Here is a 13,433-nt window from a genome sequence, read left to right as displayed (position 1 = left end):
TTTACAGATGAGGGAACTGAGGCACAGAGAAGTTAAGTGACTTGCCCACAGTCACACAGCTGACAAGTAGCGCAGTTATTTATTAGGAACTTTCTGTGTGCCAAGAATTGTTCTGCTAAGTGCTGGGGTAGATGCAAGATAGTCAGAACGTAGTGCTGGTTCCACATGGGGCCCACAGTCTAAGGAGGGAGGAGATTTTTTTTTTAATCCCCATTTTACACTAGCTGAGGTACCCCAAAATTAAGGGATGCTCATTCAACAGGCCAGTGGAAGATCTGGGATTAGAACCCAGGCCTCCTGACTCCCAGGCCTAAGCTTTTTTTTTTTTTTGGTTAAATGTAAATCCTGTCCATGAAAAGAGAAGCAGTATGGCCTAGTGGAAAGAGCATGGGCCTGGGAGTCAGAGAATCTGACTTCTAATCCTAGCTCTGCCAGTTGCCTGCTGGGTGACCCTGGAGCAAGTCAATTATACCTTTTCTGTGTCTCAGTATCCTCATCTGAAAAATGTTATTCAAAACTTAGACATTGAGCCACATGTGGGACAGGCACTTTGTCTCACTTGAATAACTTGTATCTAGCTCAGCACTTGGAACAGTGCTAGGCATATAGTAAGCACTTAAATATAGTAATAATAATAATATTATATTGTCAATAATAATTTTAAAAAACTATGCTCTTGCAGGCAAGTGCAATCCAGAGAGGTTCATTGCCTATGAGAAGCAGCGTGGCTCAGTGGGAAGAGCACAGGCTTGTGAGTCAGAGATCATGGGTTCGAATCCCTGCTCTGCCATTTGTCAGCTGTGTGACTGTGGGCAAGTCACTTAACTTCTCTGTGCCTCAGTTCCCTCATCTGTAAAATAGGGATTAAGACTGTGAGCCTCACGTGGGACGACCTGATTACCCTGTATCTACCCCAGCGCTTAGAACAGTGCTCTGCACATAGTAAGCACTTAAATACCAACATCATTATTATTATTATTATTACTGAAGTGTCGCTCAGTACAGTGCTGCCTGGTTATTGAGAAGCAGCGTGGCTCAGTGGAAAGAGCACGGGCTTTGGAGTCAGAGGTCATGAGTTCGAATCCCAGCTCTGCCGCTTGTCTGCTGTGTGACCTTGGGCAAGTCACGTCACTTCACTTCTCTGTGCCTCAGTTACCTCATCTGTAAAATGGGGATGAAGACTGTGAGCCCCACGTGGGACAACCTGATTCCCCTGTGTCTACCCCAGCGCTTAGAACAGTGCTCTGCACATAGTAAGTGCTTAACAAATACCAACATTATTATTATTATTATTTTTACCCTGCCCCTAGTAATGTATGTGAACTTCTTGAGAGACTCCCCCTGGGCTTTTTCCCCACAGCAGCTTGGAAACTCAGTGCACAAGTCGCCAGTGTCAAACGTGGAAAGTCCGCTTCTCATATGAAGCTGAGTTGTGACTGACTTGCTTGCCTCCTCCCCTCTGCCCTCAGAAACAAGCCTTTACTCGCTTATAAATCAAACAATTCAACCTAAGGAATTAAAGCAACTTGGCCCTGGATGGCACAAGGATTGGAGTTATTTTTATAACGAGGACCTTGCTTGTACTCGAGACCAGATAAGGTTCAAACTCCAACTGTATTTCCCTATATGGACAAAAATATATGTGGCAATGCTAGAATGGCACATTCTTCACAATAGTTCTCTAATTAAGTGGTTGCTTTTTGTGGAACTCCACGTTAAGGAAAGCTAACACTGTAGTTCTTCCTGAGTGACACTGTACACATGCAAACAACAGTTTCTTCCAACACCATGTCGTGCTGACCCCAGACACATTCTCACTGTGTGCAGAACAATCCCTAATTCTGCCACTGCAATCTAGCCAAAATATATTGGGAAAACACGAACTTTGAAAGAACTAAGTGAAAGGTATCTATTCTTTCTTCTGGGTCTAAACCCTAAACATAATTTCTCCCAGGGGCAGGGGATGAAGAAAACCCTCCTTCCATCTTCTGCTTTCCGTTTCCATCCTTTCAGCTGAACTCCTCTCTAAATACAGAAGAGAATCAAGTCTGAGGCAGCATGATTTAGTGGGAAGAGCATGAGCCTGGGAGTCAGAGGATCTGTGTTCTAATCCTGGCTCTGCCACTGTGTGCTGTGCGAACCTGCGCAAGGAAGGGGAAGCAGCGTGTCTCAGTGGCAAAAGCCCGGACTTGGGAGTCAGAGGTCGTGGGTTCTAATCCCACCTCCACCACTTGTCTGCTGTGTAACCTTGGGCAAGTCACTTCACTTTTCCGGGCCTCAGTAACCTCATCTGTAAAATGGGGATTGAGACTGTGAGCCCCATGTGGGACAACCTAATTACCTCGTATCTACTTCAGCTCTTAGAACAGTGCTTGTTGCATATAAGCACTTAACAAATACTATCATTATCATTATTATTATTATTACTTAACTTATCTGTGCCTCAGTTGCCTCATCTGTAAAATGGGGATCTAACTGTGTGTTTCATATGGAACATGGACTGCTTCCAACCTGATTATCTTGTATCTACCCCAGTGCTTAGTACAGTACCTGGCACATAGTAAGTGCTTAACAAATACCTTAAAAAAATCACCTGCAATCCCACTACCCATGGCAAGAGCCCCTTGTTGGGTAGGGATTGTCTCTATTTGTTTTTGAGTTGTACTTTCCGAGGGCTTAGTACAGTGCTCTGCATGCAGTAAGCACTCAATAAATACGATTGAATGAATGAATCAAGGCTGGCAACAGGACCCAAATCTGCTGACCCCATCTTTCCCTGGTGGTAGAGTCTTAGAGAACACTCAAATCCTCAGCATGAAGGAGTGTTAAAATTTTATCTAGCCCCTCTCCTCACCTCCAAGACAGACTATGCCTAATCCACTCTAAGCCAATATAGCCTATTGGTAAAGATTTTTTTAATGTGTGGGCATAGAACAATCAGAAGCAATTAAAGTGATAGTTCTCAATATACTTAAAAAATTGAGGGTGCCAAAGAGAAGTGCAAACTCCTGAAGAGATCCAGATAAGAAAATCATTCTATCAATTAATCAGGAGCATTTATTGAATGACTTTGTGCAGAACATGCTATATTAAGTATTGGGAACTGAAATAGTGTTAGAAGGCACTACCCTCCCTTTTGAATCCACTTAAACTGTTAGACTGGAGGAAAGATTGAGTCGACTTTACTTGGTCTGCGAAACAAATGGAGAATAGGAAAATGGAAAGTCCCTCCTATTAATCAAGAATAAGCTACTGTCTACTTATTGGAGGACTGGCAATAAATATTCATCTTGCCTATTTAAAACTGTGATGAGATGCATTCAAGACCCTTGCTTCTTACCCAGATAATATACAACAGATTTCTAAAGCATCCCAGAACTCAAAAAAATAAAATGCAAGTCACCAAGACACGAGAAATATAACATATCATAAAAGAAAGTCGAATCTTTCAAATTATTGATAGAGAATAGATCACTTCTCTGTGGAAAATTTTCTCAAAAGAGTTCCTCATCATAGATGTTTGCCATCACAGTCTGAACAGAAATCTTGAGATCAAGGATGAGAGGAACAAGGGGAGAACCTAAAATAACAAATCCTCCAAGAGGTCTTCCCTGAATAAGCCCTTATTTGCCCTACCCACCCCTCCCTCTGCATCACCCGTGCATGCAAACGCCCACTTTGCGGAGGAGGGAATTTAGGCACAGAGATGTGAAGTGATTTGTCCGAGGTCACCCAGCAGGTAAGTGGCAGAGTCAGGATTAGAACCCAGGTCTTCTCACAGCCAGGGTGTGCTCCTACCACTAGGCAACACTGCTTCTCATTTCACAAGATCTAGTGAAAAGAGGTCAATAGTGGGAGTCAGAGACCTTGGGCTTAGTCCTAGCTCCATCACTTGCCTGATGTGTGACCTTCCCAGGCATCAACCCTCCTTGAGCCTCCTTTTCCTCATCTGAGTCTCCTCTGGAACAGAGAAGGTGTATAATCTGAAGACCATTTATCTCTCCCGGTGCTTAGCAGATGGTGTGTGTTTAATAAACATCATAATCATTATTGTTATTGTTTCTTTCCCCCTCCTCTTTTTCTTCTACGATATACATCTTTTCTGTGGTGAAAATATCATGTTTGGTGGACTGTCAATCAATTAATGGTATCTAGTGGACATTTGCTGTACTAAATGGTTGAGAAAGAACAGTGCACGAATTGGTAGATGAGATCACTGCCCACAAGGTGCTTACAGTCTACAGGTGGAGACACACATTAAAATAGATTAGGGGTAGGGAAATAATAGTAATAATAATGATAGTATTTGTTAGGCGTTTACTATGTGCCAAGCACTGTTCTAAGCAATGGGGTAGATACAGGTAATCAGGTTGTCCCACATGGGCCTCACAGTCATAATCCCCATTTTACGTATGAGGCAACTGAGGCACAGAGGAGTGAAATGATTTGCTCAAGTCACAGCAGACAAGTGGAGGGAAAATAATAGAGTAAGAAAATATTTTAATAAGTATTGTAGGGCTGGGGTGAGCTGAAGGGGTATCTATCAATCAGGCAAGCAAGTATATTTATTGGACATTTACGGTATGCACAGCACTGTACTAAGCTCTTGAGAGAATACAGTACAACAGTACAACAGATATTCTCTGCCCACAGTGAACTTACTGTCTACTGGGACCGCTTACATGCATCCAAGTTCAGAGTCAGTGCAGAGGGGAGGGCAGATAGGGGAAATAAAGGGCTTAGTATGGGAAGGTTTCTTGGAGCAGATGTGGTTTTAAGAGGATTTTGAAGTGGGGAGAGTGGTAGTCTGTCATTATGAAGGGGGAAGGAGTTCCAGGCCCGAGGGACAACATGAGCAAGGAGTTGTTGGTGGGATAGATGAGATCGAGACTCGGTGCATAGGTTAGTGTTAAAGAAGCAGAGTGTGTGGGTTGGGTTAGAGTAGAAAATCAATGAGGTTAGGTAAGAGTAGAGAGCTGACTGAGTGTCTTATAGCTAATGGTGGGGGATTTCTGTTTGATGTGGAGGTGGTTAGGCAACCATTTGAGGTTTTAGAGGAGTTGGGAGATGTGGACTGAATGTTTTTTCAGAAAAATATTCTGGACGGCAGAGAGAGCTATGGACCGGAGATTATGCTTCTTGTAAAAACCCACTGGAGATCCAAATCTAAATGGATATTCCATGTATTTCTAAGATCAGTAAGTGTGAATTATTATATGGGCTTTTGGGAAAATATTACATAAGCCATTGATGATGATAATGATGTTACTGATGGGTTTTCCATCAGGAGAAATGGACAAGTCTCAGTTCCGAGGTCCTCCAAGGGAGAATTGGTCCATCCATGCATGGAATTGTACAAAACTGAGGACTAATTCAAGCTCTGAAGAAAAAGCCAAGGAGTTCTGAATAAGCCAAAACTCAAAGTGCCCAGTCAGGAAGAAATTATGATGCTCCACTGACTTTAACTATCTTCTTTGTAGCATCTTCCTTTGAATTGAAGTCACAGAAAACAGCCTCCAGGTGAGACGTCACAAACAGTTTCATTTCCACACTAGCCACAAGAAATATGATTCTGACAATCTTTAAATCATTCACTTCTGGATCATTAGACAAAACTCTGTGGGTTTTCTGAAGAAAAGAAACAGCAGTGTCTCAGGACCACCTCCTGTTGGAAAACTGACAATGGACCCATGAACATGGATGTGGAGAAAATAAGGGGAAGAAATACCCCTGGGCCACATTAAAGTGACTATAATGTACATTGTCAAGTACATATGTTTGCAGTAATAATGATGACCACTCCAGAAGGAAAGGAAAGAGATACCCCCTAAGGATAGTGTCTGGATAAGACTACAACTAGTAGAGGAAAGTACATCTCCCATGAAGATGCTTGAGGAGAGCCCTCATCAAAACAGCATTTAAACACAATAGAAAATCTGTCTGGTGCAGAATGTGGCTATAATGAGTGTCATGTGGGTTCGTACTAGATGGTCTACAATGAAGGGGTAATTTCTATAACTCTTTTTAGAAGAGATCTGATGAGAGTACAGAAGATTAAAGGATCGGTCTATCCAGGCACGGGATTGTACAGAGATGAAGACTAATTCAAACTCTGAGGAAAATACCAAAGAGTTTTCTTAAACTCGGTCACTCATTGCTTACACGCATTAAAAAAACAAAAACAAAAGTCAAGACAGATCAGAAGTGATTGCAAATGGAAGGAATCTCTCAGCTTGCCTTTCTCTCCTCCTCTAATACATTCTCCCAGGACAAATCATCTGTGATAGGCCTCTTATACTCTGGGGGTTAAAAATAAACCTAAACGTTGGCCAAAGTACATAGAACGTGATGCTCTCTCAATAGCTTTCATTAATAATAATAATAATAATAATGTTGGTATTTGTTAAGCGCTTACTATGTGCCAAACACCATTCTAAGCGCTGGGGTAGATACAGGGCAATCAGGTTGTCCCACGTGAGGCTCACAGTTAATCCCCATTTTACAGATGAGGTAACTGAGGCACAGAGAAGTTGTGACTTGCCCACAGTCATTACTGCATATCAGCCCAAATCAACCATTCGAAAGGATATCAGGATCATTTTTCTTAAAAGAAAAATGTTCAGTCCATGTCCCCCACTCCTCAAGAAACTCCAGTGGTTGCCCACTCACTTCACACCAAACAGAAACTCCTTGCCATTGGCTTTAAAGACTCAATCGGCTTGACCCCTCCTACCTCACCTTACTGATCTCCTGCTACAGCACAGCCCGCAGAGTCTGCTTACCTAACATTGGAGCCCAACCTCTTTAATCTCACCTCCGATCCATTTCTCACATCATTCCTATGAGCTGGAACTCCCACCCCTTCCATATACATCAGATCACCACTCTCTCCACCTTCCAAGCTTTATTAAGGTTAAATTTCCTCCAAGAGACCTTCCCTGATTAAGCCCCTTTTCCCCCTGCTCTTTCTCCCTTCTATTTCATCTAGACACTTGGATCTGTGACCTTTGGGCATCTAGTATTTGCCCCACCTTCACTCCCACAGCATTTATGTTCCTATCTGTACATTATATGTTATACGTTTATATCACTATCTGTCTCCCCTCAAGACTGTAAACCCGCTATGGGTAGGGAACATGTCTACCGACTCTGTTATATGGTACTCTCCCATGCTTTTAGTACAGTATTCTGCACACAGTAAGCCTCCACGAGTTCCACTGATTGAATTATTGATTTATTGAACAAAAAATCATTAAGGATGAATAAGACCCAAGCAGGTCTTTTAAAGAAATATATCTTGTTTTAAGAAATATATTCACTTGAGATTGTTTGAAAAATGCCCCGTTATAAAATAGTAAATGACGACTAATGAAGAACACACATGCACACCCGTCCTTTGTTTCTGAAGATGATGCTACACACGGTGGGATTCCCTTCATGTGTGCAGGGTCCCTGAAAAGACTCATGTGCATCCAACAGTCTAATCCACACTGTATGGCCATAGAGACCATTCCTTTCTGAAGAGTTGAATTGGCTACTTTCACGGTCCATTATATTTTGGGGGTCTGTTTTTTAGCGTTGTGGTCATTCGACCATCTCTGCTTAAGAAAAACAAGAAAGGTTGGTCTGGGCAATGTATGAATAATGATAACAATAAGAATAATAACAATTGTGGTATTTTTAAGCACTTACTATGTGCCAGGGACTGTGCTAAGTGCCAGGATGAATACAAACAAAGCAGGTTGGACACAGTCTGTGTTCCTCTTGGGGCTCACAGTCTTAATCCCCATTTCACAGATGAAATAGCTGAGGCCCAGAGAAGTGAAGAGATTTGCCCAGGGTCACACACCTTTGATTCCCAGGCCTGTACTCTTTCTACTAGACCATTCTGGGTTCCCAACATTGTTTTGAGCCCCTGTGATTACCTTTATGTGAATCTTCCCCTAAGAGGTGGTAGTGATAGTACCGGGAGGAAAATTATGGGGATTTGCTCCCACACCTTACTACATCCAGTTCTTCCTACAGTGTGGAAGAGGTGGCCTTGAAAAACAGCATCTGAAGAGAAACGCGATCTGTCATACTCATCCATTCAGAAGTCATGCCTAGGTGTATGTGCAGAGAGGCCATTTCTTCTGCTACTGAGGGCCCTGTATCCAAACAGACTAGCATTATTGAATGAGCATTCGTTCCCTAATTTCCTAACCGTGGTCTAGCCAAATCACACAGTTAAAAAATTTGTGTTCCAGCAGATCCAAGCTTACTTCCACCACAACCGCTTTTCATAGGAGCTCAGGATTTCATGAGAAGCAGCATGGCTTAGTGGACAGAACATGGGTCTGGGAGTCAGAAAGTCATGGGTTCTAATTCTGGCTTACCAGTTGTCTGCTGTGTGACTTTGGGCAAGTTACTTCACTTCTCCATGCCTCAGTTACCTCATCTGTAAAATGGGGCTTGAGATGGTGAGCTCCACATGGGACAGGGACTGCATCCAACTCTATTAGACTGTATCCACCCCAGCACTTAGTACAGTGCCTGGCACATAGTAAATGCTTAACAAATACCGTCTTTATTATAGGTCCAGAGCAGCCATGGCTATCCTACACTGCAGGGTGGCTCCCAAAGGTCAGGGTCTGTGAACAGTGCTTTCAACTTCCCTCTCTTTTAATCTCTCTGAAAGAGCAGAAAAGTGGTCTCTGAAGTCCGGCAAGCGTTAACTTTGTGCCCTGAAAAAATCAGTAGTACAGTCTTGCACCGTGTCCCCATAGCTATCTGTGGAGTAGAGAAATGCAACGTGCTTGAGATTCAAGTAGCTTTTTTCACCCTAGCAATTAGGACGATTTCTGAGTTTTCTCTCTGGAAAACCACATGGAAGACTTTTCTGGATACGTATTTTAAACCTGAAAGGGTCCCACCACACCATGATCTCTCAGTCAACTCAATGTAAAGGGCATTATGGCCTAGAATATGAGTATTCATAAGCAATAGGAGGCAGATGAGAGAAGCAACAGCAATGTTTAGGTGAACACTGGAAAGAGAAAGAACAAGTGATGACTAAATGTTGAATAAACTGGGGAAGCAGGACAAGATATTTCTGCAAAGCCATCATACATCTTGTAGGTGTTCTGCATTCCCTTTGCTTGATTGTGCAATTGATAATAATAAATATAATAATAATTGTGATATTTACTGAGCTCTTAATCTAAATCAAGCACTGTAGTAAACTTTGGGTTAGATATGAAATAATCCAGCTAGGCAGAGACCCTATCCCACATGGGGCTCACCATCTAATGGGGAGAGAAAGGAAGAATTTGATCCCCGTTTTACAGATGAGGAAACTGAGGTACAGAGAAGTTAAGTGACACGCCCAAGGTAAGGCAGCAGTCAGGGGACAGAGATGGGATTAAAATCCAGATCCTCTGACTTTCAGAATCATGCATTTTCTACTTAAATGGAGAAAAAAATGAGAACGGACTTAAGGGCTTTGAAAGCATTTGGCAACAGTGCATCTAGTTTCATGCCAAATTGAACGCCTAAGGGGTTGTGATTGTGAACCCTCTAGACTGTAAATTCATTTGTTCTTTTTTATGGTATTTGTTAAGCACTTACTATGTGCCAGGCATTTTACTAAGTGCTGGGGTAGATACAAGCTAATCAAATTGGACACAGTTCATGTCCCACATGGGGATCAGTCTTAATCCCCATTTTATAGATGAGGTAACTGAGGCACAGAGAAGTTAAGTGACATAGCAGACAAGTGTCAGAGCAAAGATTAGAAACCAAGGCCTTCTGACTCCCAGGACTGCTCGGGGAATGCCATGCCCCTCCTCAAAAATCTCCAGTGGTTGCCTATCAATTTTCACATGAAGCAAAAACTCCTCACTTTTGGCTTCAAAGCTCTCCATCCCCTTGCTCCCTCCTACCTCACCTCTCGTCTTCTACAGCCCAGCCCGCACACTCCACTTCTCTGCTGCTCACCTCTTCATGGTGCCTCGATCTCTCCTGTCCCGCCATTGACCCCTGGCCCACGTCCTACCTCTGACCTGGAATGTCCTCCCTCCTCACATCCACCAAATTAACACTCTTCCCCTCTTCAAAGCCCTACTGAGAGCTCACCTCCTCCAGAAGGCCTTCCCAGACTGAGTCCTCCCTTTCTCTCTGCTCCTCACCTCCCCTTTGCCCCTACTCCCTCCCTCTGCTCTAGCCCCATCCCCTCCCCACAGCACTTACATATATTTGAACATATTTATTGCTCTATTTTTTTTATTAATAATGTGCATTTATCTATGGTTCTATTTATCTATTTTGATGGTAGTGATGGCTGCCTACTTGTTTTGTTCTGTTGTCTGTCTTCGCCTTCTAGACTGTGAGCCTGTTGTTGGGTAGGGATTGTCTGTATCTGTTGCCAAATTGTACTTTCCAAAGGCTTAGTACAATGCTCTGCACAGAGTAAATGCTCAATAAATACGATTGAATGAATGACCATGCGCTATCCATTAGGCCATGGTGCTTCTCTTGTGGGCCAGAAACTTGTCTACCAACTCTGTTGCACTGTTCTCTCCCAAGAGCTTAGTACAGTACTCTGCACACAGTAAATGCTCAATAAATACATCATGATGATGATGATGATGAGCAGATCCTACCACCAAAAGGAGATTGACTTTTTTTCTTTTGGTATTTGTTAAGTGTCAACCTTGTGCCAGGAATTGTACTAAGCACTGAGGTAGATATGAGCTAATCACATTGGACACAGTCAGTGTCCCACATAGGGCTCACGGTCTTAATCCCCAGTTTACAGATGATGTAACTGAAGCATTGAGAAGGTAAGAGACTTACCCAAGGTCACACAGCAGATGAGCCGTGGCTCTGGGATTAGAATCCAGGTCTTTGGACTCCCAGAGCCTGTACTCTTTCAACTAGGCCATGCTACCTCCAACTGCTTCTCAGAGATTTCTCAAGCAGTTTCATAAGGGACATCGGAAACTATGTTCGACATCAATTTGCCCCCTTGGAGGCAATGTCCCACCAGTGTGGAGGCAATGTCCACCATCCATGCAGCTTCTCGGGGCAAGACTCATGAGACGAATGGATAACTGAAGGATTCTCAAGTAGCTACTTTATGGTGAGTTGTCTTGGGGCCGACACATAGGGAGGACAGAACAAAGGTTTTAAAGATCTCAGTGAATCTAAGTCTCGGGTAAAGTGGTACATCCAATAATGGGACTATCCACAGTCCCCCCAATCCCAGTGTTGAGTGGGTTTCTTTGAGACGAGGGCAACTCCCTCCCGCTTCATATAGGACAAACAAGCAATCTCCCCATCTCCAAGCCTTACTGAAAGCACAACTCCTCCAAGAAGCCTTCCCTGTCTAATAAAGCTCTCATTTCCCCTATTCCCTCTTCCTTCTGCATCGCTTATGCACTTGGATCTGTCCCTCAGCTCCTGAGACTTATGTACTTATCCATAATATATTTTAATGCCTGTCTTCCCTTCTACATTGTAAGCTCCTGGCGTGTCTGCCACTTCAGCTGTATTATGCTCTCCCAAGAGCTTAATACAGTACTCTGCACCCAGTAGGTTAGTTGACTGGTGGTGATTGGCTGACATTTGAGGGGACAGGGGACTGGGAACAATAGTGGGAAATGCATTCATTCATTCAGTCATATTTATTGAGCACTTACTCTGTGCAGAGCACTGTACTAAGCACTTGCAAGAGTAGAATATGCCCTCCCTGGTCTGGGCCACACAGGCGGGAAACTTCTACCAACACCACAGACCCAAAACACCATCATATGGGGATTTTTCCTCTCATGGGAGGTGAGTTCCACCCATTCTGATTTCCTCCCAGCCCTAGATAAAACAACCTCCTCTAATCCTGGAGGTAGACCAGCTTGCCCTGCATCACTTAAAGCGGGGCCTGCTCTATTTGAGCAGAGGCGTAGGGAAGAATGGAAGACATAGAGGGAGAATCAAAAACAGCAACAGACTCTGCTTCTAATGAAAAATGCATGATCATAACCAAGTTTCCATGCATACCCTGTGGAACAACTACTCTCACATATCTATTTACAGAAACTCACTATCAGAAGGGTCATGTTTGAATACAAAGGGCAACCAGGAGACCAATCAGGTGGATTTAAACCCCAAGCAAAATATACAACTTCGAAATGGCCAGATGAGCTTCTTGGTATGGAAGGTACCATTAGCCCTGCCTATGGGTCATTTCAACCCTTAAAACCACAGAATCAGTGGGAAAGCCATTTGCTAAAGCACAGGGAAGGAAGAAGGACCCTTTTTTATGACTCCTCAAGTTGGTGGCTATTAATGCATAAAAAATGGAATTTACTGCTCTATAGCTTTGCAGTAAATGTGACAAGGTACAGAAGGAAAGAAGGAGAATAGAAAGCAGAGGAAGAGAGGGATAAAGAAAACACAAAAGAGAGAAGGAGACAGATTGCCCTGGCAAAATAAAATGTTCTGTTGTAAACTGTTCTTTACAAGGAGGTGGAGGATGCAACTGATTAGAAACTTGGGACTCCAAATTTCATTCATTTTTCTGTTTTGGTTGAGTTGCCACATCACATGCTTTTCCTGGAAAAAACCTCTGAAAATCTTAAAGAGGTTCTTCACTCCTTCCCGCAGGTCCTTAAGTAGCAAGCTGTAGCACATAAAGCAAGGGCCTGGGAGTCAGAAGGTCATGGGTTCTAATCACAGCTCCATCACTTGTCTTCACTGTGACTTTGGGCAGCTCCATCACTTGTCTTTAATGTGACTTCACTTCTCTGTGCCTCAGTTACCTCATCTGTAAAATGGGGATTGAGACTGTGAACCCCACACAGAATAGGTACTGCAGCCAATCTAATTTGCTTGTATCCACCTCAGCACTTAGTACAGTGCCTGGAACATAGTAAGCACTTAACAAATACGACAATTATTATTATTGTTTGTTCTGTATTTCACAGGTCAAAAACAAACACCAAAATTACCTCCCAAAAGGGTGTTGTCAAAAACAAACACCAAAATTACCACCCCAAAGGGTGTTGTCGAAAACGAACACCAAAATTACCACCCAAAAGGGTGTTCATCCAAAAAAGAGTTAAAGAACAAAGGCAAATATGTCCAGACTTAAAGGACCTAGGCGTCTATCCTTGCAGACTAATCTCAAAGAAGGAGAGAAAAGATTTCATGTTTTGGGTTTGGTTTCTTGTTTGTTTGTTTTGCTTTGTATCATGCTTCATTCCAATATTCTGAGGAGTAAATGTAACCCACGTTGAGAATGAATTCACTGGCCGTTTCTGCAAGGGACAGTTGAAGCCTGAGACCTGCCTTGTAGCAGGGGGGAAACCTGGTATAAGTTAAAAAGCCAGAGACAGAGAAAGTACAGAAAATTTTTTGGAGCAAAGGTGCAACTCAATATTCCAGGTCCCAGGTGGCAC

At 43.0% G+C, this 13,433-nt stretch overlaps 1 protein-coding gene across 2 annotated transcripts in view; it reads right to left on the bottom strand.

The window, feature by feature from the left end:
* The window catches only part of SLC26A7 (solute carrier family 26 member 7), a 156,588-nt gene that overhangs the window by 84,960 nt on the left and 58,195 nt on the right, over positions 1 to 13,433 (bottom strand). The gene's annotated exons all lie outside the window — the stretch shown is intronic.

Source organism: Ornithorhynchus anatinus, chromosome 4, assembly GCF_004115215.2.
Source record: "Ornithorhynchus anatinus isolate Pmale09 chromosome 4, mOrnAna1.pri.v4, whole genome shotgun sequence".
Classification (NCBI taxonomy): domain Eukaryota; kingdom Metazoa; phylum Chordata; class Mammalia; order Monotremata; family Ornithorhynchidae; genus Ornithorhynchus; species Ornithorhynchus anatinus.
Note: the sequence above shows the minus strand (reverse complement) of the source record. Positions and strands in the feature narration are given on the sequence as shown.